At 37.4% G+C, this 27,694-nt stretch overlaps 1 long non-coding RNA gene across 12 annotated transcripts; it reads right to left on the bottom strand.

Moving 5' to 3' along the window:
* Positions 1-414: 414 nt before the first annotated feature.
* On the bottom strand, positions 415-27,694 carry LOC148801319 (uncharacterized). Of its 12 annotated transcripts, none has more exons than XR_016084629.1 (8): positions 26,721-27,694; positions 26,532-26,581; positions 26,386-26,442; positions 21,292-21,458; positions 21,002-21,143; positions 20,381-20,449; positions 20,188-20,274; positions 14,079-14,279 (listed from the first exon to the last, which is right to left on the bottom strand). It is a non-coding gene; the product is annotated as an uncharacterized LOC148801319 (long non-coding RNA). The 12 variants fall into 12 exon arrangements; XR_016084628.1 differs by lacking the exon at positions 21,002-21,143 and having other exon boundaries at positions 26,721-27,088; positions 27,163-27,690; XR_016084624.1 differs by lacking the exons at positions 14,079-14,279; positions 21,002-21,143 and adding an exon at positions 415-648 and having other exon boundaries at positions 26,721-27,692.

The following is a 27,694-nucleotide window of genomic DNA, read 5'->3' as shown; positions in this document are numbered from 1 at the left end:
GGTCAAACCAAAGTGGCTCCCACTGACTTTCTTAAAGTCAGATTTAGATGGACCCTAAACAGGCTAGGGTTCTGCATGGTTCCTCTTGTGGAGGAAGCTGATGCGGGGCTCATCAAGAAGGGAGATCATCCAATGATCTTAAGGACACCATGGCAATGATGTGCATTCAGCCATGGTGTGCGAAAGAGCCACTGTCGAATTAACATGGGCCAAGTGCTTATGGCCCATGTACGTAGTGGTGTGATCCCGAGCGTGTCGTTAACCACTTTGGAATACCAGTTTAAACATTTATAATTTTATTCCGATTCTCAAACAACTACTAGCGTAGTAAAGTGATGAGAATGGGTCGTATCCATAAGGAAGCAGGGGAAAAATAATTATGTACTTAGATCCGAGAGAGAACACAAAGGGGAGTTGCATAAATATAAAATTAATTAATTAAAAAAATGGAATTCATTAAAACCAAATTCGAATAGTACTGAGAATAACAAGTGCATAAAAATAAATAAATAACAGAAACAAATAAATAAAAGGAGCGAAATAAAAAATGTCTGAGAATCCGATCAGATGTAGTAGTCTCTAGATCTCTCCTTCAACCCTCGAACTTCTCGAGCTAGGCCTTTCGTCTTACCTGACCGAATTTTAAATCTGCAAAAAAGAAATAAAGTACAAATTAAATCTAATAAAAGTAAAATTTGCAGGAAGGAAAAATGAATTAAAAATTAAAGAACAGAAAGTAATTCTAAAACTGAAGAAGAAATGGTTGGGATTCAAATCCAGAGGTGGCAGTAGTGGTGTTGGCGAACTGCAAGTAGGAACCCCTCCTCTTGCATAGGCGTCCTCCTCTTCCTCTACTTACCTGGGTGAATTGACCAACTCCTTCTATAGGGCCCCTGGGGTCTTTTTTATAGAGAAGGGTGGACACAACTAGGAATAGGGAGAAAGAGGGGGGTGACAACTGTGTTTTAGCTAAAACATGGGTGCCCTAGGGTTTAGAGTGAAGGGTTAGGATGGTTCTAGGGTGATCCTAAGGCTGAGAAGAAAAGGAGAAGGCACCCAATATTATGTAAGGATAAGATTTAATGGCTAAAGGCTTAATGGTGAAGATTAGAAGTTAGGTGGTTCCTAGGGTTAGAATGCTAAGAAGAGAGTGCCCTAGAATGGATGGTGGATATTAGAAGGGATGGAAGGTGAGGATTTAGTAGTTAGGGATGGCTATGGTTAAAAGGCAACCTAGGGTTTGCTAAGGTGTGGGGAGCATGCTAATATAGTAGGGGGGCACCAAACTAGGTTTAGCAGCTAGGAGGTGCCCTCCTACTTTCAGTTTTTCATAAAAACAACCCCTCTCTCAGCTGGACATTACACCAGCTTCCCAAAAACTGTATTTCAGCCATGTAACTTCCTCAGTTTTCCACAGAATTTGCACAGAGACCCTTAGAGGTCACAACATTGAATTTAACTGGGAAAATGACATATATATTCTAATGCCAAAAATACCCCTGAAATAATGCCCTTAAGGCATCAAAATGTAGAGTTACCAATTAACAAGTAGGGCAGGCTGACTAGGGTGTCTAGAAGCATGTCTTTAAGCACTTTGGAACACCAGTTTAATATTTATAAATTTTTTCTGATTCTCAAACAATTACAAACGCAATAAATGGTGAGAACGGGTCGTATCCACAAGCGAGGGAAAATCGTTATTTACTTAAATCCGGGAAAGATAACACAAGTGAGAGTTGAAGAAACAAAGAATTTAATTAATTAAACTGAAAAAAAAAAGAATACGAACATTGCTGACAGTTAAAAGTGCAGAAAAATAAATAAATACAAAAATAAATAAATGAAAGAATCAAAATAAAAAAAAAATTTGCAATCCGATCAGAGATAGTAGTCTTCGGATCTCTCCTTTGACACTCGAACTTCTCGAGCAAGGCCTTCCATCTTACCTAGCTGAATTCCAGATCAGTAGAAAAGAAAATGAAAATCAAACTAAATGAAAGTAAATTGTAGAAAGAAAGAAATAGACTTGGAAATGAAAGAATGGTAATTAAAACTAAAGCTAGTGGTTAGGATCCGAATCCAATGGTGGCAATAGTGGCTTAGGCAAACTACAAGCAGGAACCCCTCCTCTTGCCTGGGCGTCCTCCTCTTCCTCTACCCTTGAACTTCTCAAGATCAGCCTTCCGTCTTACCTGGGGGCAGAATCCAACACTTTCTCAGGAGCACTTGGGCCTTTTTTATAGAAAATGATGGACAAAAATGGGATTAGAGAGAAAGAGGGGGTGGCAATTGGGTTTTACCAAAGATATGGGCACCCTATGATTTCTAATGAAGGGTTAGGATGGTTCTGGGTTGATCCTAAGGTTGAAAAGAGAATGAGAGATTGCCTAATATTATGTAGGGATAAGATTTGGGCACCCAGAAATGGAGGGTGGAGATTAAGGTGCCTAGGATTGAAAGGTGGAGATTAAAAGGAGTGGGTGGTGCCCTAGAGTGGATGGCTGAGATACAAAATTGAATGGAGGGCTGAGATCTAATGACTAAGGGCTGAATGGTGAGGATTAGAAGTTAGGTGGTGCCCTAGGATTTAAAAGCTAAAAAGAGAGTGCCCTAAAATGAATGGTGGAGATTAGAAGGGATGGAAGTTGGAGATTGAGTAGCTAGGGGCGGCTAGGGTTTGTTAAAGATGAAAAGAATGAGTTAGAAGGCAACCTAGGGTTTGCTAAGGAGAGGAGCATGCTAATACAGTAGGAGGGGCGCCATTCTGGTTTTAGCAGATAGGAGGTGCCCTCCTGTGCTCAGTTTTTCACAAAAACACCCCCTCTCTCAGCTAGACTACACACCAGCTTCCAAAAACTTCACTTCAACCATGAAACTTCCCCAGTTTTGCAACATGATTTGCATAGAGACCCTTAGGGGTCACAGTATTGAATTTAACTGGGAAGATGGCACATTTTGACTATTCTAAAGCTGAAAATACCCCTGAAATGATGCCCTTAAGGCATTCCCTTTTCTGTTTGACGCAAATCTCAACACTTGACTTAGGTGAAGAGACCCGGTTACTAAGTCTAGGGTATCCATTGACCTTTTGTTCTCTCTCTCTTTTTTTTTTCTTGCAACATTGTTCAAGGCAGTCCATTGTTTCTAACAATTTGAAGAATTTTTGTCTAATTTCTCCATCTTTCTCTTCTTATCTTGACAAGGGCAAACTTGGGAGTATTTTCCAATTTCTAAACGATTTCGACAATATTCAAATAAGACCAATTTTTATTCCTATCACTTGCTACCAATTTCTACAAAATTTAATATTCTTTTATCAATTTCCTCAACTTTTTCTGTTTAGGAATCTCTTTTAATTGAAAGAAATTTTAAATTTTTAGTGAAATTTTAATTCTACATATTTAAAGGCTTAGCTTCTCATTTTTTTTTCAATTTTTCTCTCTCTTTCCTTATCCCCCAACTTAAATGCCATTGTCCCCAATGGCATAATTGGATTGATGCAAAGGAACTTGGACCAAAGGGAACAATCAATAGGGTTTTCCTGAGGGGTTCAAGGTCTGCCACCTGGACTCGAATCAAGAAAAGAAAAACTCAACTCCTAAAAGAAACACTAAAAACTACGTTAGGTTGCCTCCCAACCAGCGCTAAGTTAAACATCTTCAGCCAAACACATTCACACGCTGTCCTCATCTATACTCCTAGACTCGCTTTCTTCCTCACACATACAGGGCTCAGATTGGGCTAACCAAGGGATAGGTATGGCATCTAAAAGATTGTCCACTATATCTACCTTGCACTCATCTTCCCCTAGGTTTGGATACTTAGAGGCACTAAAAGCATTTAACTGGACTTTCTGCTCCCAAAATGAAATGTCTAATAACCCTGCATTTTGATGCCATAAGGGCATCAATTCAGGGGTATTTTTGGCCATAGAATAGTTAAAGTGTACCATTTTCCCAGTTAAAATCAATTATGTGACCTCTAAGGGCCTCTATGCAAATTATGTAGAAAATTGGGATATTTTCTAGACTGAAGTGCAGTTTTTGGGAAGTTGGTGTGAAGAGCAGCTGAGAAAGGGGGTGTTTTTGTAAAGAACTGAGAACAGGAGGGCGCCTCCTATCTGCTAAACCCACTTGGCGCCCATCCTATTGTATTACCATGCTCCCCTCTCCTTAGTAAACCCTATGGAGCATTTTTCACCCATTCTTTTCACTCTTAGCAAACCCTAGCCGCCCCTAGGTGTTTAATCTCCACCCTCCACCTCTTTTAATCTCAACCACTCATTTTAGGGCTCTCATTTATAGCTTTTAAACCCTAGGGCGCCACCTATTTGAAAAATTTTTGGAAGTGTTCAAAAAGATCCATATTAATCTTCATCTTCTTGATGTATTATCACAGATGCCAAAATATGCCAAATTCCTGAAGGAGGTGATGTCGAACAAAACGAAATGGGAGGATGGTGAGATGGTGAAGTTAAATGAAGAGTGCTCAGCCATTCTTCAAAAGAAATTGCCCCAAAGGCTTAAGGATCCAGGGAGTTTTTCTATACCTTGCACCATAGGGAATACTAAATTTGAAAAAGCTTTATGTGATTTAGGTGCTAGTATAAATTTAATGCCTTATTCTATTTTTGAAAAACTTGGACTGCATGAACTAACATCTACAACTATTATCCTGCAATTAGTTGATTGAAGCATTAAATATCTTAGGGGAATAGTAGAAGATGTTTTAGTCAAAGTGGGTAATTTCATCATTTCTGCTGATTTCATTGTGTTGGATATGGAGGAAGATAAGACAATGTCGTTGATTCTAGGGAAACCCTTTCTTGCTACGGGTAATGCTTTAATTGATGTGAAAGAAGGTTTACTTACTCTTAGAATCAATGGTGAAGAAGTGGTGCTTAATGTATTTAAAGCCATGAAATGTCCCAACACAATTGAGCATGAAATATATGCAATTGATTGCATTGATGTTTGGGCGGCTGAAGTAGATAAATCTAAATCAGAAGTCACGCTGAAAGTTGCACTTAACAATAGTCTTAATCAAATGCAACAAGCAGAGCAGAAGTTTGTACTGAAATCAGAACTGCGAAATTTGACTTCTGAGCTAGACTTTTTTGAAATTGCAACTCATAATGCATCTTTTATTAATTTACCTCCATCTCACACAAAACTCCTCCCATCTATTGTGCAGGCCCCTATTCCAAGTTTAAACCCACCCATGAAGGATGAGAGGGGGAAACATCGGAAGTTGAAAACTAGGTGGAGCGGACCCTTTGAAGTGGCTAGGGTATTCCCTCATGGAGCAATTGAACTGCATAATGATGATGGGAGTACATTCATGGTAAATGAACAGCGGTTGAAGCATTATATTGAAGAAGAGCAACCCATCCACCATGGGTTCATTCTCTCCTTGAAACCGCCATGAAAGAAAGTTGAAAGTCAAGCTCATGACTTAAAAAGAACGCTTGTGGGAGGCAACCCATTGAATTTAGTTGTTTGTTTTGTTCAGTTTTTTTTCTTATGAGTGTGTTTTTTTTCTCATATCTCACAACTGTAGGATCTCAACGAGGTATTCAGGGAAGTCCCCTTAATTCTTCCTCTCCTTGTTCTTTTTATGCATAGTTCATACATTGAGGACAATATATACCTTAAGTGGGGGGGATTAAGGGGTTGATAAATTTTTTCTTCAATTAACTCTAGCATGCTTCGATCATCACTCTTTAACCCTTCCTTTTGAAATTTCTGCTCCCGAGAAACTTGTTTTTGAATGATTGCAAATCACCATGAATCATGTGCTTAGGTGAGATAGACAAGAAATGATGCAAGCAAATCTAACTGAAAGTTTTGGCTATGGAAGGTACCTCAGCAGTTGGAATGATCAAACGAGCAAGATGCAATACAAATTTGACCACTATGAGCATTTGGTTTATGACCATTAAACATGGTTTGATTATTCTAGAACTTGCCTTTGTAGACATGTTGAGACCACGGTAGTGAGTTCAAGGATTGGTATGAAAATGGTGATGCCCTTTTTCGAAAAAAAAAGAGAGAGAAAGGGAAGAGGAGAAGAAATAAAGTGTAGTGTGAGATGGAGCATAAAATACACTCACACTAAAAGCATAAGTGTAGTGTGAGATGGAGCATAAAATGAACTCACACTAAAAGCATAAAAAAAGGGTGAGATAGAGCATAAAATGCACTCATCCCTAGATCCCAAACCCCTTGTCACCTTTTGATGCAATGAACTCATGCTAGTGGTGGAGATGTGATACATAAGCAAGCTTATAGTAATAACATTCCTTGTTTTGACTTATTTGAAAAAATATATATTATGAGGGAATACTTTGAATCTTGCTGTATTTTGATTATGAAAACGATGAGTGCTTACTTTAGTCCTAAAACTGTTCATGCGACGAAATGCTTGCTCCCCTTGATTGTTGATTTCACTGGGGAACATGAGGATTGGTAATTTAAGATGATTCTTTGACAAGTTAAAGAGGAACAAGAAGTGGAAGAATGGAATGATCATTAAATACTGGATCAAGGCATGCAAGAGGGCGAACATCCTGTGAAGAATGACCTCCGAAAATTTTAGTAGCTAGTCAGCTTGTCTTGTTTTAGTTTTGCTTCAGTTTTGTCTTGCCCGAGGACGGGCAAGAGTTTAAGTGTGGGGGGATTTGATGAGAATAAAATTTATCATATTTTTATCCCCTAATATTCTTTCTTCTACACTGGACTCATATTTCTTGTAATTCGGTGCAGGGCAAGGAAAGAAGTCGCAAGAAAGAAAATAAGGCTAATCGGATGGGCTTTTACAGTTTCGGCAGCGATCAGTAATCTGGGCCTAACTTTCATATCCGAGCTCCGATTGAGATGATTCAAGATCCATTGGAAAGATAAGAGAGAAAGATACAACTTTAATGTTTTGGGCTCTCGCAGATTCTTCCTACATTGAAGTCAAATCCGGGTCCGAAGACGGAGCAATTTCGTAGTGAGGCCCAGTTCATAGCTGAAGTCCATTTCGCAGAAAAACCTTGAAGTGACCCAAGTTATTAAAGCAGCCCATTCGAATTCAAGAAATCGAGAGTCCTCTTAGATTTAAATTTTAAATGTAATTCCAGAAAGATTTAGATCATGAGGAGATAAGATAGGATAGGATAGGAGGAGTTTGGATCAAGGCTGGATTATCCATTCTTAAGATAACTCCAAGTAATTGTAAGCTATATGAGAGTTGGGCGTACCAACCCTAGGGCATCACGAATTGCAATGAGCTATCTATCAAGAAAAGAGAAAACAAATCAAGAAACTTGGGGAAGGTGATCAAGAATTCAAGAAACCTCAAGAAGAAGGTGGCGACAAGAAGAGGAGATCTTAGCATCATGGGCGAATTCATGAGTTCTTTATTTCCCTTTGTTTGCTTTAATTCTTTATTCATGAACTAATTTGTTTTTAGCTAGGACTGTGGAAAGCCTAACCTTGTTAATGAATACATTTTTATCTTTATGATTTATCCAAGATTGTGATTTCCATACAGTCTATGAATTATTTTTCTTATTGCGATTAAGAGCTTGGCCACCTCTTAATTGATTTGGTTTATGTGAATGAATCGAGAGAGGAATTCACATAATCGACTGAATAATTCAGTGTGAATTGAATGGTATATAGAAATATATATACATGATTCATCTGAATTTAATGGCTTTCCTCGGACTTAATGCACTTCCATCTTGAGAAGTCTACTCGAGAGATCGAAGGGTTACCTGATGGGCGTAGTTTTAGTATATCTCGAGAGAGAATATTAAATAAAGTTGGAAAGACCTCAGCTTATGGGAATGACAAATAATCTGGGTTAATCGAATCCTTCAATATTCATTACATTGGTTAACTGGACCAAAAGCCCTAGCGATTTCATCCATTGCATATTTAGTTAGTGATCACTCACGCTTCTATTTTCTTTTTCTAGTTTTTATTAGTCTTTGCTCTTTCAAATTTGAATTGCGATTGTCCAAATAATTAGGGAACACTGTGGTTTTAATACTTATTTTGTTAAATCCCCGTGGAAACGATATTTTTATACTACTTGATAACTAGTGCACTTGCTAGGGTTATATTCATAGCTATCACACACGACCTAGGGGCTAAACAAAGGTTTCCTAAACTAGTGGTTCAACCAATTTGAATCCTCTTAGGTTCACTTGGAATTACACCCCTTCCTTTGGTTAGCTAGGTAAGAGGTGGGGATGTGGGAGGCTCCCCTTGCTCTTGCAATGACCTAATTAAGTAACCACAAAACCCGCTTAGGCTTAGCCGTTTAACCTCTTTCCTTAGACACCAACCGTCGGTTATGGAAAGTAAACATAGGTTTCCCTAAGATTCAACACACTTTTGAACCAAATGTGAGGCTCCCTAAAGGATCTTGCTATCCAAATCTTAAATTAAGATTTAGGGTGAACAGTACATGAAGGGTGGTGATTTTTGGGCCATGGAAGGGTGATGAAATCCCCACCTTATCTTATTTAAGTTGGGTTGCCCTTAAATCGATTAAGAAAGAAAAAAACACAATAAACAAAACAAATGCACTAATTACAATGCATGAACAATCTCTAATATGCAATTCAGCAATTTAACATAAAATAATAAAATAAACTAAGAAAAAGAAGGAATTAACACAATAAAAAAAAACCTAACACATTCACAACTAACAAGATAATTTCAACAATTAAATAATCCTATACGATGCATTCTTTGAAACATATCAAACCCTAAATTTTGGAATACAAATGCAAAACTTTTAAAATATTAATTAATTTTCTATACTTTTTTAATTTTTACTACTTTTTATTATTTTTTTTGTTTGTTTTTATTTTTTTTTGAAATTTGAGATTTGAAATTTAAATTCAAATTCAAATTCAAATTTGTAATTTAAACTCAAATTAAAAAATTTGAACAATTTCCTATTTAACAATTAATTATTCAACAGCAAATAATTATTACAAACAGAAAACAAAAAATTATTACAAACAGAAAACAAAAAATTATTACAAACAGAAAACAAAAAATTATTACAAACAGAAAACAAAAAATGAATTGTGCTAAAAAGAATTAACAACTACCAAAAATGAATTCTAACAAGAGAAAAAAATAGCTACTCAAAAGGTGAAACTGAAAATAAAATAAAAAATGATTATGGGGCAATAAAAAATAAAATAAAATAAACAAAATTTTTTTATCTGAAAAGAAAAACAAATCAACTAAAACAAAAATTCGAACAAGAAATTAAAATAAAGAAGAAAATAGATCTAGAAACAAAATGAAAAAAATAATACTAAAAAAATAAATTGGATCTAGAAAAGAAATTAATTAAAAATTAAAAAATCACTATTCTACCAAAAAAGAGTTTGAAAATAAAAAATCAAAAAATCAAAAATAAAAATGGGACGACTACACCTAAAACGCAATCCAATTAATCTTCTTTTCTCTTTTCTTTCGCAGTCCCGCAATGCTCCAGTACCCCACCTTTCGCTATTTTGTCTTGCAAAATCAAAGAGAAGTAAGAATTAAAATGAAATAATGGATCAAGTAATAAAACAAAAATAAAAAGAAAATACTGAAATAGACCCGGATAAAGAAAATAAATTTTTTTCTCAGTTGCTTCCCCGGCAACGGCGCCATAACTTGGTGTGTTTGGAAGCGTGTCGTTAAGCACTTCAGAACACCAGTTTAATCTTTGTAAAATTTTTCCGATTCTCAAACAATTACAAATGCAGTAAATGGTGAGAACGGGTCATATCCACAGGGAAGTGAGGGAAAAATCGTTATTTACTTAAATCCGGGAAAGAGAACACAATTGAGAGTTAAAGAAACATAGAATTTAATTAATTAAACTAAAAAAAAAAAGAATTCAAACATTGCTGATAGTTAAAAGTGCAAAAAAATAAATAAATATAGAAATAAATAAACGAAATAAAAAAATTTGTAATCTGATCAGAGGTAGCAATCTCTGGATCTCTCCTTTGACCCTCGAACTTCTCGAGCTAGGCCTTCTGTCTTACTTGGCCAAATTCCAGATCTATAGAAAAGAAAACAAAAATCAAACTAAATGAAAGTAAATTGTAGAAAGAAAGAAATGGATTTGGAAATGAAAGAACATAAATTAAAACTAAGCTAATGGTTGGGATCCGAATCTAGAGGTGGCAGTAGTGGCTTAGGCAAACTGTAAGCAGGAACCCCTCCTCTTGCCTGGGCGTCCTCCTCGTTCTCTACCCTTGAACTTCTCAAGATCAACCTTCCATCTTACTTAGGGGCAGAATCCCACCCCTTCTCAAGAGCCCTTAAGTCCATTTTATAGAGAATGATGGACACAACTAGGATTAGAGAGAAAGAAGGGGGCGACAGCTGGGTTTTAGCAAAGATATGGGCGCCCTAGGGTTTCTAATGAAGGGTTAGGATGGTTCTAGGTTGATCCTAAGGCTGAGAAGAGAAGGAGAGGGCACCCAATATTATGTAGGGCTGAGATTTGGGCGTCCAAAAATGGAGGGTGGAGATTAAGGTGTCTAACGTTGAAAGGTGGAGATTAAAAGGAGTGGGTGGCGCCCTAGAGTGGATGGCTGAAATAGAAAATGGAATGGAGGGCTGAGATCTAATGACTAGGGGCTGAATGGTGAGGATTAGAAGTGAGATGGTGGCCTAGGGTTAAAAAGCTAAAAAGAGAGTGCCCTAAAATGAATGGTGGAGATTAGAAGGGATGGAAGGTGGAGATTGAGCAGCCAAGGGCAGCTAGGGTTTGTTAAGGATGGAAAGAATGAGTTAGAAGGCACCCTAGGTTTGCTAAGGAGAGGGGAGCATGCTAATACAATAGGAGGGGCGCCATTCTGGGTTTAGCAAATAGGAGGCACCCTCCTATGCTTAGTTTTTCACAAAAACATCCCTCTCTCAGTTAGACTTCACACCAGCTTCCCAAAAACTGCATTTCAGCATGAAACTTCCCCACTTTTGCACTAGATTTGCACAGAGACCCTAAGGGGTCATAGTATTGAATTTAACTGAGAAGAGGGAACATTTTGACTATTCTAAAGCCAAAAATACCCCTAAAATGATGCCCTTAAAGCATAAAATACAAAGTTATCACTGACAAAGCCCAAAATTAAGTTTACACCATCCACACAAAATCGTACAATGGGGTAAACCCCTAGACCCAACGCATGCAAATGAATCCATCACAAAGGCCTAAAAACAAATGTGAAAGAAAATTGCTTATTGATAAACTCCTACTTACCAATAAGCAGGGCGATAATGTAGGTATATAGTATTCGCCCAGTCCCTCAGAGCACAATGAACACCACATTGATACCACATGGATGCTTGCGATCAGTCTAGAGCCAATCTTCCCTCTACGGTGAACCCAGAATGCATCGCGGAATTGCGATAAACCTATGGGTCATCGCACGCTTGCAATGAACCCATTCCTAGATCGAGGTACAACAGACTTGGGTCAAACCCACGACGAGGTTCACACACTTAGCCTTGTGATAAACTCTCAACCATTACAGCACCTCGGTTCGCTAAGATTCAAGCTCAGATGTTACCTACATGTGTAACTTCGAAGGGACGAATATGACAAGGCACCACGTAGGTCCAATAAGACGTCGCACGCCAGATGGCGATGTCAGTAGCGCCACATCAGTTATGTAAGATGCACGAAGGGTAGTAGCACATGTAGGTTATGAGGATCTCCGAGTGAAAGGAAAGCCAATCCTCGGAAAGATCCCCATAGGGACACGTGATGAAACCCTGTCAATGCCCTTAATGACTGACACCAAATCCAATATTTCCTTTATTAATAGGAGACGATCACCTTTAGCTCCTTCCTTTTAGGACACGTGGGGAAGTTTATCCTACAAAGGCTAACACTGATGTGCTACCAAGAAGGTTTGGGCAGCTTGTCTCATCTTCCAATGTTGGACCCGAAGCACATGTAGTGTGTGTTTGTTTGAAACACTAAACTCGGACCAATTTCTAGTTATGCCTTGGACCTTGGAGACTGGTGGGAAAAACTAGAAAGTTACACATAACCCCTCAAATATGGTACTACACTAGGTATTAGATTGGACTATCTTTGATATGCCAATCAGTGAGATCTTTCAGGGGTCAAAACCTAGGCATGTTGGGGCAGTCTGAGAATTCACTCGAGTGGGTGATCATAGTGATAGGATCAGCCCCTTTGTCGGGTAAAGTGAATGATCGGAACTGTACTCTCTTTGATGGAAACTGAAACCGCCAGTAGTCTATTTCAACCATTTTTGAGATTTTTTTTTAAAATATATTTATATGATAATATATATTACGTTTTAAAAAAAGGTTTGCAAAATGTTTTAATTCCTGGGACCCATCCAAGCAGAGAGTGCAACATTACACCTTGCAGCTAGGGGAGAGATCCTTCCCTGTCGAGCAGTGTTTGATCATTAAGGTCTAAGAGGTTGAGTGTAAGAGACAATTTAGGGCTATATCTAACTTAAGTCCACTATCCTAGGGCCTTCATAGGATGACTGGACTCAAGGATCTTTTAATGTAAATGTTGGGCCCATTAAGAACCCATACTGATGAACTCAGGGGTTCACTGTACTTGACAGTGAATTCCGCCAAGCCTTTTCACGAATGTTGGACCAAACCCATATGGGCTTATGTAAGGTCATTGTTGGGTTCATGACATACAAAGAGAACCAAATGGCCCAGTAACTATCTAGGGACATGAGCCACTTGCTTAATGGGCCTAAAGCCTATGATTATTTAGATTAATCAAGTGGTCACATGATAACTTAAGCAGTCATTTGACATGGACAAATATGGGTATGGATAAGGATTTGGATCAGCCATTAGGATAAGAGGATAAGTCTTATTCACTTAGAGAGTTCAAAACCAAATAAAGATTTGGATTAGGAACCTCCTAATTTGATTAGGAGTGGTAGATCAAACTACTCTAGGTATCATTCTGCTTTCAGTTCACTCCCTCTACTCTTCTCGCCCCATAAACCCTAATTCGACCTCCAGTTCTTGGACTGATATTGATTAGTTTTGACTTCTGATTTTTGCAAGAAAATATCAAAACCAATTTGTGGTCACCTCCCTAGTTTGATCTAATATGTTGGATTGCAGTTTTGCTAAAAACAGCGTTGGTGAACCGACTTCATCTCAAGTTGTGCCATCTTCAATGGAGGCTGGTTTTGGGTCTCACTTTGGGTGTGAATTACCACTTTGGGAGATGCACTTGTGGAATCCATATCAGGTATACTTCTCCCTTTCTTTTGGTTTCAGAATTGGTCCGGTTTTGGTGCAAGAACAATCCTTGAAAAATATAGTTTTTCTTAAATTAGGAATACGATTCCTAGAAGGTTGCAAGGAAATTTTTGAAATTCCTTCATTCTACATACTAAAGATGGTTAGCCGAAACAACCCAACTAAGGGAAGCAATAGGAGAGAGGCCACATCTTCCATCGTCATCCCACACTCACCAAATGGACCAATGAATGTATGTGTTCAACACCACCAATGAGCCATGAGCGGTTCAACGAATTCTACACCCTCATGCCCAGGAAGGTGAATGAAGCAATCAACTAACCTAAGAAGCTTAGTGCTCTACAAAAGCCTACAATACATGGGGTTCTCTAGTACATGCTAAAGGAAGGGGAAATCCATCATATGAAAGGCCGAACCATGCTAGATGGCTGGGCAAAATTTCAAAAATTTTCTTTCACCCTTCTGGGAATCATATTCCAAGTTTTATAAAAGCTTTATTTTTCAAGGATCATTCTTGCACCAAAACCGGACCAGATCTGAAACAAAAATAAATGAGAAGTATACCTTATATAGATTCCACAAATGTATCTCCCAAAGTGGTAGTTAGTGTGATCCGGAGCGTGTCGTTAAACACTTTGGAACACTAGTTTAATTATTTGTAAATTTTTCTGACTCTAAAACAACTATTAACGCAGTAACGGGAAGAGAATAGGTCGTATCCACAGGGAAGCGAGGGAAAAATTAATATAACTCAAATCCGGACAAGAGAGCAAAAGAGGGAAGTGAAGAAATATAAAAATTAATCAATTAAACTAAGAAAAAAAATAAAATTCAAACAGTACTGAAAGTTAAATGTGTAGAAACATAAACAAATACAGAAATAAATTAACTAAAGAAACGAAATAAAAATCTATAATCCAATCAGAGGTAGCAGTCTCCGGATCTCTCCTTTGACCCTCGAACTTCTCGAGTTAGGCCTTCCATCTTACTTGGCCGAATTGAAGATTTGCAAAAAATAAAACGAAGATCAAACGGAATGAAAATAAATTGCAGAAAGTAAATAACGAAAATGGAATTGAAAGAACAAAAATTAAAACTAAAATAAAGTAAAAGTAGTTGTGATCCAATTCTAGAGGTGGTAGTAGTGGTGTTGGCGAACTGCAAGTAGGAACCCCTCCTCTTGCCTGAGCATCCTCCTCTTCCTCTACCCTTGAACTTCTCAAGATCAGCCTTCTATCTTACCTGGGGGCAGAATCCTACCCTTTCTCAGGAGCTCTTGGGTCCTTTTTATAGAGAAGGGTGGATATAACTGGAATTAGACAGAAAGAGGGAGGTGGTAGTTGGGTTTTAGCAAAAATATGGGTGGCCTAGGGTTTAGAATGAAGGGTTAAGATGGTTCTAGGGTGATCCTAAGGTTGAGAAGAAAAGGAGAGGGTGGCCAATATTATGTAGTGCTGAGATTCAATGGTTAGGGGCTAAATAGTGAGGATTAGCAGTTAGGTGGCACCCTAGGGTTTAGAAACTACAAAAAGAGTGCCCTAAAATGGATGGTGGAGATTAGAAGGAGTGAAGGGTGGAGGTTAATCAGCTAGGGGAGGCTAGGGTTTCCTAAGAATGAAAAGAATGGGTTAAAAGGCGCCCTGGGGTTTGCTAAAATGTGGGGAGCATGTTAATACCGTAGGAGGGGCGCCAAACTGGGTTTAGCAACTAGGAGGAGCCCTCCTGCTTTCAGTTTTTCACAAAAACACCCCCTTTCTCAGTTGGACTTCACACCAGCTTCCCAAAATCTGCATTTCAACCATGAAAACTTCACAGTTTTGCACAGATTTTGCACAAGGACCCTCAGATGTCACAACATTGAAATTAATTGGGAAAAGGAAACAATTTGCTACTCTAAGGTCGAAAATACCCCTGAATTAATGACCTTAAGGCATCAAAATACTGAGTTATCACACCCCCAACTTAACCATCTTAGCAATGCAACCTTAAAATTTCACTAAGCATATAGATCCTTCCCATATCAAGATCATCCCTAACAGAATTAGTGAAGCATCCTGATTCCAGAATTCTCAAACTCTATATAGATCGGTATTGGGCTTAAGGGTTAAAACTGTCTTACTTTGAATATTACAGAAACTTAGCTTAAAAATCATATTTACCCTTCCATTTACAACTGTTTTGATAATCTGAGATTGATTTTTAAAATCAGACATGTATTCTTCTTCTCATTTCTAGCAGCGGATTTTTACCCTTGAACTTGATATGCATACTTATTTTTTGTTACCTTCCACCGTTTGATGCGAATCTCGACACTTGCCTTAGGTAAAGAAACCCAGATACTAAATGTTAGGTGATTGTCTTTGGCATTCGCTTTTCTGTTTGACGTAAATCTCAACACTTGACTTAGGTGAAGAGACCCAGTTACTAAGTCTAGGGTCCATTGACCTTTTATTCTCTTTTTCTTTTTTTCTTTTTTCTTCTTTCTTTTTTTTTTTGCAATACTGTGTTCAGGTTATTCCACTGTTTCTAACAATTTGAAGAATTTTTGTCTAATCTCTCCAGTATTGCAATTTCCTATTTAAATTTCTAACAATTTGAAGAATTTAAATTCAGATTTGAAATTTAAACTCAAATTCGAAAGTTTCAACAATTTCCTATTTAGCAATTAATTATTCAATTAAACAACTAAAAGAAATGAAATTAAATAAAGCAACAAATAATAATTGCAAACAGAAAATAAAACAACAATTAGCAGAATCAACAACTACCAAAAATAAATTCTAATAAACTAATTGCTAATCTAAAAATTAAATTGAAAATAAAATGATCAAAAAGAAAATTATACAAGAAATAGATAAAATAAAAGAAAAAAAAAAACAAATCTAAAAAAAAATAAACCGAAAACAAAATAAACAAAAGAAAAAAATGCTGAAATTTTTTTATTTATATTTTTTTTCGTTTTTTAATAGAAGAAAAACACAAACCTAAAATTTAACACGAAAAGAAAAATATGCCAATGCAGAGTGTCTTCCATAAAGCGATGGTGCCCTTGTATGATGAGATGAAGGTAAGCATTGCAACCTTCAGTGAAACATTGGCAAGGACTGGACATAAGGGAAAGGTACCCCTTCACAAGTGGATTAAGTTCTGGTACTCAAAAAGCAAAAATAACAAGCACTTCATCCGAGGAGAGAGAGGAGAGAGATTGCACAATTGAACCACAACTCTAAAGGAAAATAGAATAAAAACCACAAAATCCAAGCATTTAACAAGTCCCTAAAACTATCTTAAACGTCTATAATTTATTGCAAACTACCACAAACAATTGTTCTTAGTGTAACTAGGAAAAAAGACAAAATTGTATTATAACTGAGTTAGAAAACTTAGGCAAAGCACATCATTCTGAACCAACTCGGACTAAAATCACTAATCTCTAGAACAACCGAAAAACAAAGAAAGAGAGTACTTGCCTATCAAAATAAAATTGGAACCAAAATCGTTAACTGGTTACCTGATTCCATCATCACCAACAATATAGGTTGCCATTCTGGCAGAAAGCCCAGCATTATAAGATTAAATGTGCACATAATCATCAAAAAGGTATGGACCCATTACTGGGTCATTGTTGTTATACACACATTTTTTGGGCCTTTTGGGGAGTTTTGGATATCAGTAAAGGATGTGTCCTCTCTGTTTTCAATGCACATGAGGGGCACCATCACCCAAGAATAGTTAGCCAATGTAGAGTTTCCATAGAGCGATGGTGCCTTTGTATGATGAGATGAAGGTAGGCATTGCACCCTTTAGGGAAACATTGGCAAAGATTGGGCATAGGGGAAAGGTACCCCTTCACAAGTGGGTTAAGCTTTTGCTTGTCCTCAAGCAAAGACCTCAACCATAAACTGATCATCCCCCCTTATTATTACCATTTACCGGATGAATTCTAGGATGAGAATACATTGAGTGGTTGGGAAACCTGTGTAGATATTTTAATTCATTCCTCTGAATTGTCATTCTTACCACATACATAAGAGTCAAGAAAGGGGAGAATATGAAATTTTTCATGCCCCAGCATTCACTTCCATTCAATATGTAATATCAGGTCCTTGATCGCCAAATTTAACCCTTACTTTGAGCTTGGTCTCAAATCTGTCACTGCACCTCATTGAGTGTTCAACCACATTTTGTCCCTTTGAAGCTCAACCATCACCAAAATTTTATTTTCTTTCCCCTTTTTTTTTTTGGTGTGAGTGCATTTTATGCTCCATCTCACACGGGGTATTTGCTTCTTTCTTTTTTTTCTTTTCTTTGTTTTTTTTTTGTGTGAGTGCATTTTATGCTCCATCTCACACGGGGTATTTGCTTCTTTCTTCCTTTTCTTTTCTCTGTTTTTTTTTTTTGTGTGTGTGTGAGTGCATTTTATGCTCCATCTCACACGGGGTATTTGCTTCTTTCTTCTTTTTCTTTTCTCTGTTTTTTTTTTTTTGTGTGTGTGAGTGCATTTTATGCTCCATCTCACACGGGGTATTTGCTTCTTTCTTCTTTTTCTTTTCTTTTTTTTTTTTTTTGTGTGAGTGCATTTTATGCTCCATCTCACACTGGTCACAGGCTTGAGACAGATAACAATACTCATATTCTAAGTTGCTAGTTTTACTATTCAGCTCGGAATAGCGGAGTTGGGACGGACTCATGTCATAAACCGCTAGTTTTACTATTCAGTTCATGCCAACGGAGTCATTTGGACTTTGTCCCTTTCTTTTTCTCTTTTTCAACAGTTGAACCTCATGCATTAGCAGTTCAAATGTGAACAAGCTCGAATGATTATCAATTATTCAATCAAGTGCATTGTACACATGAAGGTAGTTAGGGCTGGTCATGGTGAAAGTCATATTCATTTTCCTTAACCTCATGAATTGTGATAAGTTTGGATCATTCACAAGAATAAAGTCTCACACTTACAAAGATTTCTCACTCATCGTATTCCCTCTTGGAATTCACCTAATAAACAGCAATAAATTGGAGGGGATTTTCAGTTTATTCGGCCTATCAATGTATGTATGTGTCAGGATAAAGGTTGAGTGTGGACTTGAGTCGAAAGAGCAAACACGATTAGGAGGAGAAGGAACAGAAGAATGGGATAAGATGGGCAATAGGTATTAAAAACTCCAAATACCAGGAACTCCTATACATTAACTGTACAAAAAAAAAAAAACAGAGAAAGTATTTCAAAAAAATGGAAGAAACACAAGTAAGGTGGACAAGGGCACTACAAAACTACCCCCACAGATTATATGCAGAAAGAACACTTTGAAGCAGCATATTCCAAGAACTAAACAAAGCAACACTAGCCCTGATCAAGATGAGAAAATCTCCAACCAAAACCCTCTTGAACACTTCAAACAACAGCATCCGCCTCCTGTAAAAACCAGCAGATCAAACTTCCACAACTCCTCCCATCAATCGCACTTAGTCCTCCATGTCTGAAATCCTGACCCTCTCCCTCATCCCATGCCTCTCCACCTTCCTCTTGAGTGTTGCTCTTTCACTTCGCCTTTTCTTTTTCTTAAACTCTTTCAAATGCCCTTCTAGCAAAAGCCTCACCACCCAAAGAGAATAGGCCTACAGATTTACCAACTTCAATATCCCTCTCCACTAGTTTCCTTAAGTCCACTCAACTCTTCCTTTTCCCATCATCTAAGTTCAAACCTTCATTACTTACCAAAGCTTTACCCACATCCCCCTTCCCTTTCACCTCAAGGACTCCAATCTTCTTCAACTCCCCAACTTCAGAACTATCATGAATGTTAATTTGATCACTAGAGTTAATATCAATAAGAACCTTATGATTCGTAGCTCTAGAACCAACCTTCCTTGAAAAAACTCTCTTAAATTTATTGTTGGGTCCAGTCTCAACAAGTCCCTCTTTTAACCACGAAAAAACCTTAGTAACATGCACCAAATAAGATTTACTTAATCAGTTAATCCTCTTGGATCCGTTCCCAAATTGGCACCAATCCTTCCAGATAACACTTCCTCAACTAGAAAACATTGTTGTTCCTTTGAAGAACAACATTGCCCTCTACATCAAGACATCTGATCCCTTGATTGCATGTGCTATCATCCCTTACCTGCTTCAATGAAGCCTCTACCACTGATACTAAAGGATATTCCTAAGTACTTGTTATTAAAAACACTTTGCTTTTCTCTCTTGCCAAATGAATACTTCTGGTATAGAACACAATATATCACTTTGTCTTTTTTGGAGATCCCAAGAATTTACGAGCTATTTAAATCTTCCAAAGACCAGTTTTGGATAGCAATGATTTCAGACTTTTTAAAGTTAATTAGAGCAAATGACTTATTAGCATAAACTAAACTTTGATGCATTTGATGCTGTTACTACAAAGAGCTTGTCCTAATGTTGAGATTTAAACAAGTTGCAATTGCATATGCTCACTAATTGCACACTTGCTTTTGTTATATTTGTGCAAGGAGGAGGAAGAGGGCCTTCCAATTACTGATCAGAAAAGGAGGCATGTTCTAGCGTTCAAAGTATGGAAACTGAAAAGTGCTTACTACTAAGTGATTTCAATTAACTCAATGAAACATTCAGCCTGGTTTCTGGTTTTTGGTTTTTGGGATTCAAGCACCAAGTGGGATGAAATAAAATCGAGTTATAAAACATCTTTTAGTTCTAACTGCCAAATAGAACTAAATGGGATTTCAAGTTTTGATGAACCACTTGTTTCAGATATCTCATATCCACTTTGAGATAGTACACTACCATATTAAGTTTTCAAGCTGCTGAGAAAGTCAAAGGTAGGTTATAGTGATTATGAACACACAAACGAAATAAAGAAAAGGGGAATCTATTAACCCAATTTTAACTTACCTTCACATCTGCTGAGAAAGTCAGTTGAAAGTTCATCCATCTCAATAAGATCTTCTCAGGTGGTTGATTCATCAGCTCCTCCACATCCTAACGATTTACGAACAAAATACAACATATGAACTAAAAAGTAGCAAATAACATTTCATAAAAAATCACAAATAAGCAGAAAACTTCTATAAAAAGGTTATTTCACCTTACTATAATCAACTAACTCCACCAATTGAGGTGTTTTCCTCAAATTGAGGTCCGCCCATAGTTGTATCTAAGGTTAAAACATCGAAGTAATTGTTTCAATTATAGAAAATATTACTTATATAATTTTCAGTTTGTATCATCACCATGTGCTCAAAAGTCAAAATAGAAAAATGGCTTTCAAACAATTACAGTCCAAAATCAAGACTTAACACTCTAAAGTCTAAAGAAAGCTCAAACTTCATTCATATAATAGTGATTTTTAGATGACAACCAGAGCATACCTTAATGATTTGAGATATCAACCAAAGCACTAGATGACAGAGAAAATAAAAAGCACAGAGAATATTAATATTCGTACTGACCAGAAACTGCTAGCACTTAGGAGCACCCTACCAACTTCCATAACTTAGTAGAGGGAAAAAATAAATTTAATCAAAATCAACATGATGCAACAAAAATCCATCTCAAAATATACATTGTTCATAGATTGCAATATGCCAACGTAATTATAGAGGAAGAAAATAACAAAAATCCAACCAAAGTCGTCAGAAGGACCAAATAAAGAAAAACGAATGTGCAGTGCAACAGCACAAAACATGTAACTTAACATTGTACTTACCGAGCATATGGTATCGACTACTGTACAAGCAAGGGCAGAATAATGAAATATACATAGATAGCAAACTCCAATCTTGTTTGAAGTTTACAGGCTTTCTATCATGCACTTTTTAGATAATCTCCAGGGTTTATATGAAAAGAACCTAATAGAATATTAGGTTAATAAGTTTTACTTCTTTGTACTTTGGCATGGAACAGAATATTCAGAAAACTATAAAAAAACTAGTGACAGGACCAAAATATTCTTGAAAATAGAAAAGAACTAACGACTAAAACAGCATGTATACTTACCCTTCAATGAAGTCCTGCATGTCAATATTAACTACTATACATCCAATAGCCTTAGCAGAATCGAGGCATAGTGTAAGATTTTCATTCCTTTCCCAAGGGTTCAGCACCCTCTTTGTATTGATTGCTCGTTCATCAGTGTCCCAGGGACTGCCACATTGATAAGTTTACTACATCAAAAAATATGCCTTCAGATTACAAAGCCCCAAAACCAAGAAAGAAAACCATCTCCAAATTCAAATTAAAGCAAAGGGCTTAATAGGGAAATCACCATAGAAGAACGCCATCTTTTACAATCTCGAAGAGATCATTAGTGGAAGGATCTAGCGAATGATCTTTCTATGATATGTGTAAAAGTGTACTATGTGTAACTCTATTTTATGTTGGCCAGTACATGCTTTGATTCCGAGACAGAGCGAGTAATGGGCATATAATCGTATTAGTATGTAATGCAGCAACTGTCACCAATTATCGCCCATAAATGATAGAATGTAATATAAAGTGGTGGTCTTTAGGATGTTTAGGATGTAGGACTGAATTGAAGGAAAATATTTCTGTTATGGGGGAGCGGGGAGGGCTATATAGTGCGGTCATAAGAGGTAAAAGGCCCTGTTTCTTTCACTGTTCAAAGTAACATGATAAGCAATTTTTTTTTTTTGTTTTTTTGATCAGCAACAGAAAAATTGAAATATTAATTTAGAATAGAAAGATGCAACTAGAGGTTGTAAAAAAAACAGCAAACCCAAAAAGTCAGCCCAAATTTTCACATGAGCCCAAAACATGGGTTGTCTCTGAATTCCTTGTTTAGCTAGGCCATCTGCCATGCTGTTTGCAGATCTTCTAATCCATCTTATTTCGATAAGCATATCTCTAGAAAGTTGTTTGAAGTGCCTGAATTCATTCCTTAGCTGCCAAATTACTCCTTCCTCAGTTTTGATCAGCAACATGCCCAGTTCAAATTTGCCGCACCACTACGGCTAACCCTACTTCCTGCAGGCGTTGGTTGCAAATTGCTCGAGGGAGACGATGATAGATCATCGTTTTGGTCCATCATCTCCTCATCTCCTTTGGTCACGTGCCTACTTAAAAGGGCGCGTGGCTTTTTAAGGTCTGGGTCCACCCGATTTAAAAAAGCCGGCCCATTCACTTGCCTAGACCCATTAGATCTTGATGGGCCTTGGCCCAACACTCTATCCCTTTGCCAGTCACATGTTTACTTAAAACAACATGTGACTGGTTGACTAGCCTCGGTTCATTGGACCAGACTGAACCAGCTCACAGGACTGGCTTGAACCCTGAAACCTTGTTGACCTTTGTTCATTTTGTTTTGAAATTTGAACTGGAACAAGCCCGTCTCCATTTAATTCCCCTGTCACCGACTGAGCATAGGACCTGCCATCCCTCAGCCCACCTTGCCATGCAGACTTTCCCCAAGTGTTTAAATCATCCTCTTTTTTCTTTTTTTTTCTTGGGAACCTCAGTTGCCTTAACTTCTCTTGTAGAGACTACACTGCCTTGCAAACCACACAACCAAGCCTGTTTTGTCTCTTCATCTTCCTCTCTTCTTCCCTCCTTCCATAGCTGGGCTTCAATGGAGGTAGCAAGCCAAATATAAATAACACAGTTAAAATAATTCTTAATAGAATCCTCTGAAACACTGCTTAACCCAGAAATTCAAGCAATAGATAAAACGAGAAAGAAAGATCACAATATGAGACATAATGAAATTATCTTGACAGAGTTCTGTGAAACCTGAATTGAACAAAAAGGTACACTGGAAGGTCTTCTAAATAGTTACTGTGAACACTAAACCCGATGCCACTGATAAGCATTATACATCTATAACTATACTTATATGAAATTAAGCCAGAACAGAAGCATAGACTTCGGAATAGAAGGAAGAAAAAAGAAGAAAGCAAAGGTAAATAGTCCTACCGATTAGCCAATCAAAAGAACTAGAAATTTTCTTTTGAGGCAGAGAGTAAGCAAGTTGAAATCAAACTAAGCAAGTTCTCAAAACCAAAAAAAAACGAGGGTAACCTAACTAAAATCAAAAGTGAAGCCGTTCGAATCTCCATTCAAAGACAAAAAACGAAAACTACAAAAAACCAGAACCAATGGAACAGATCAATGCATTTTTCGTTGTATAAGAAATTAGAAAGAAAATAGATCAATGGAACCAGATCTTAAGAAGAGCGAGCATTATCGAGCCAATAACCTTACCCGGCGAGATTGTGAAACAAGACTCTCTTAAGAACTAGATCTGTCTAAACCTGTTGTTCAGTGCCGCAGAAAGACTGTGATGAAGAAACCAGATCTTGAAGAAGACCCAAAGAGAAAGAACTAATAACTTCATCCGGCGAGCATCAGTGAAACAGGGATATGTCAAGAACTGGAATTGTGAATAAGGCCTTGCCGTTCTGTGCCCTAGGATAATATCTCTGTCGGCGAATCCTTCTCACTTCAGTGCCGTTGGGAAAAGAACAACGAGACACTCTTAACAGTCATAATTCACAATTTAGGGTAGGGAAGAGATCCCCTGTTTTGAAGGTAAATCGATTCCCTCTTTCGTTCACAGGTTCACTTTGATTTTTCATATTACAGGGAAGTAAAATTCAATAAAACCACTCAAAAAAATTCAATAAAACCGCTGGTTTCTACTTTCTAGTTTCTACTTCATTGCCTTGGCACCGATTGGACTTGTTGTATCTTCTAGCTTTGGGATGTGCTTGGATTTAACAATAAAATAAGAACTTGACCCAAGCCCACTTTACCTTTAATCACATATCCACTGATGCATATATATGTATGTACTTTGTGTAGAAGAAATATTGTTAGTTTATATTTAATTATTTTTGTGGTAAAGCACAAAATATTTGATTAAGTCCCAAAATCTTCTTCGGGCAGAGATTCAAGCTCATCTCAACTATATGAGTAAACTACGTGATTTTATTTCATCATTTTTAAAATCATATCATTGTTAAATTATTGGTGCTTAAATTATTTTTTGGGTAAATTACAAAAACCCCCTTATATTATGGGGTCTATGACAAAGACCCCCCTGTACTTTATTTTGCGACAAAGACCCCTTGTACTATGACCATGAGACAAAGACCTCCTTCCATTAGCTTTCCATTGAAATCTGCCATTGAACTTGGGATAGACACAAGATCTCGATAAATCAATGGATAATAATTAAGTAAATAGAAATAGAAATCTATGGATAATTTTTGGGTATAGGTGATTTCTCATCACCTTTTCTATACCTTGTTCTTCTTCTTTGAATAAATTTTATATTTTATTTAGGATTCTCGATTAGTACCCTGTACTTTGGGTCTAGTGCCACTTTGGTCCCCGAACTTTAAAATGTACCAATCCTATTTCTAACAAACCGTCAACTATGTGTATCACGTGATGGCATGTGTGTATTAAATATTTTGAAAATGATAAAATTACCCTTCAAAACGTTGTTCATCATCTTCTTCTACAGAAATAAGTATCCTGCTCATTATGAAAGGGCTGGAATTGAGTGGCTCTAATGGAGATGAGAAAACGTTAGGTGCATTTCCTGAGCATGTGGGGATGGTGGATATGGTTGAATGAGTTAGATTTATCGATGGTTGTTGGAGTGGTGGGAGAAGGAGGAAAACTAGTTCTAATGGTTGATAAAGAAAACTGAATGACACTCGAAGGGCATTTGTGTCCTTTTGCATGCCACTTAACAGCTGACCAACAACAAGTACTGGGTTGGCACATTTCGAAAGTTTGAGTACTAAATTGTTGCATTTTAAAGTTCAGGGACCAAAGTGGCACTAGGCCCAAAGTACAGGGTACTAATCGGGAATTTTCCCTTTTATTTATCTTCAAAAACAACTTTAGGAATTCCATTGATTGTGGTTTTTTAGTATTAGAAAAAATCAGCCTTTGATCTTCGTGTTCTTTAAAACTCCAAGGCAAGCTTCTTTTACTACCACATAAAAGGAGTTGTGGGTTCTATCCATATATAGAAAGAAGTATAAGTTTCTTTGTTGTTGTTAGTCATATTCGTGTCTTTATGCAAGGGTAAGCAACTAAGCCATTAATAAAAGCTTACAAATTAGTTTTGAATAAAACTTAGGAGTTAGGAATCAACTATCTCTCGTTCTCCTATTTTTCTTGGGGGATGATAAAATCAACCAGTAATATTCTAAGCCATAACTCATAAGTAGCACCAAATATGTTTTCTTTTTCATCCATTTCTTCTAAAAGAGCCAGGTTGATGAGGGTCAAGCAATTGAAAAGTTAACAATCCTAAGACCAATGTTTAATTCCCTAGGAAGACAACCCCACCAACCCAAGCACATTGAATCTCTGATCCTCGAAAATCTAGTTTAATCCACTTAGCTTGCTACAAAGTAGTTTATGATCAGACACCAAAAGGGGGAAAGGATTACATTGACCATATAATTGACTTATGGGAAACCTTCCCTAAATGAATTATGCACCACATATAAGAACCCCATGGTAACAACTTCCACAAAAGCCAACAAATCCAATGAGGCAATGCATGGAAGCCTAATTGGTGAGAGAGATACTTGGCAGGTGGAGAGGCACCTTGCAATAACAGGAGCCTACAAGAAGCTTATCTCCTTTAAGCACATCATCCTTGTTTTCCATTAAAGAAGATTAGGATGAACAGATTGGCTCATATATGGAGACAAGGGACCCAAAGTTGTTGACTGGGACCTTGAATATTTACCATATAGCAAATACTAAAATATCAGTACCCATAATTTGATGGCTCCTACATAAGAAGGCTTACAGCAAAAGCTTGCATGATCCAATGTCTTTAGACCATTCCATCCATGGATCATTTTTTTAGAGAGTTCAAACAGAACTATTGACCACCATCCAAATATTTTCTTTAAAATCATACATTCTAGATTAAAATTATGAAAGATTTATTTTGGGTTGCCAATAAAAAAAAGAAAAAAAAAAAACCTCACTGAATGCCGCCCTGTGTGAATATTTTGTTCGTTATTTTGTTTTTGTGGTTTTTTCCTTACGATCTATGGTTATAGAAATCAAAGAAATAGACATTGACATATTCATACATACCTCAAGCAAGGGTACACTCTGTCAATGCGCCTGCTTGTTTCACCTGGCGCTCGCTGCCTGATCAAGCAAAACCAAAAAAATAATCACAAAACAAATCACGAAAAGAGATCGAAGAAGAACACTGAAGCTCAAGATATTTTACTCACAGAGATCCATGATGTGATTCCTAACAAATTGCACATTCCCACAACGATATCTACCACATTCAAACAGCAGATTTAGATTACTAGTACCCAAGAAAATGAAACAATAACACCGAAAGAGGGCGGAATAGAAAGTAGAAACTAGGGTTTAGTAGGAAAGATAAAAAGATAGAGTAAGGATTTATAATGTACCCCAGGCTTAAGAGCGATGCCCTTCTTCGTCCCAAAGCTCTTCAGTTTCTTTGTAGAAGAAGTCTCGCCCCACTCTTCTGCACTCTCACACAATCAGAATCGTTTACAGGAGATAACCAATGGTTCTTTCCCTTGATGCCTTCAGTGCTACACAAAAACAAAACTAATTTTCTCCAAGTAATGTCTTTGGATCTCCTTCTGACTTCTTTAACAGTCCATACCGTACATCTACTCTCTACTTTCAAATTTCTAGACTCAGAATTTAAAAGATGTTTATGTAGAAAAACCCTAACTCCAGGCTTGCTTGAGTGAAACCCCAAGAGATTTCATGCGGCATAACTTCCACGGGCAAGGGATTGCGCTATCCACTGAGACACAAAACAGAAACCTCACTAATACATATTCGGTTTCAATGGAATTTGCAAGATCCAAGAGAGCCTACCCCGATTCAGCTGCCGCTCAGGTGGGTGGAAGTTGCCGCTACAAGCCTAAGGTCGCGGTTACAAGAGATATGGAGTATTGCAGAATCGCGTAGTGGTGGTTGTCGGTTCAAATAGCACTTAGACATTGTCGGTGCAAAGAGATAAGAGATCGGAAGAGTTGATGGTCGCTGTTACAATCTCAACAAGACTTGAGAGTCATCTCAACAAGACTCACTAAACTACTAGGGAGAGAAAAAGAAGCTTCTAGGGTTTTAATATTTCTTCTCCTCTCACAGAAATTGTGACTTTTAGGTTTCACCAATGTCAGGTGGTGGAGAGGGCTCTTCCCTGCGACATAGATGAGCATTCTAAGATCTACAGTATGAAGCTATGGACGACCAATGAGGTCTGTGCTAAATCGAAGTTATGGTACTTCGTGAAGTCAAGAAGAGCGGGCAAGTGTTCATAATTAATGAGGTGTTTGAAAAGCAACGGACAAGTTTTGGCAATTAGATTTTTGCGAAGAAACCCAACCAAAATCAAAGAAATAAG

Source organism: Nelumbo nucifera, chromosome 3 (assembly GCF_055504915.1).
Source record: "Nelumbo nucifera cultivar China Antique chromosome 3, China Antique-T2T, whole genome shotgun sequence".
Taxonomy (NCBI): Eukaryota; Viridiplantae; Streptophyta; class Magnoliopsida; order Proteales; family Nelumbonaceae; genus Nelumbo; species Nelumbo nucifera.
Note: the sequence above shows the minus strand (reverse complement) of the source record. Positions and strands in the feature narration are given on the sequence as shown.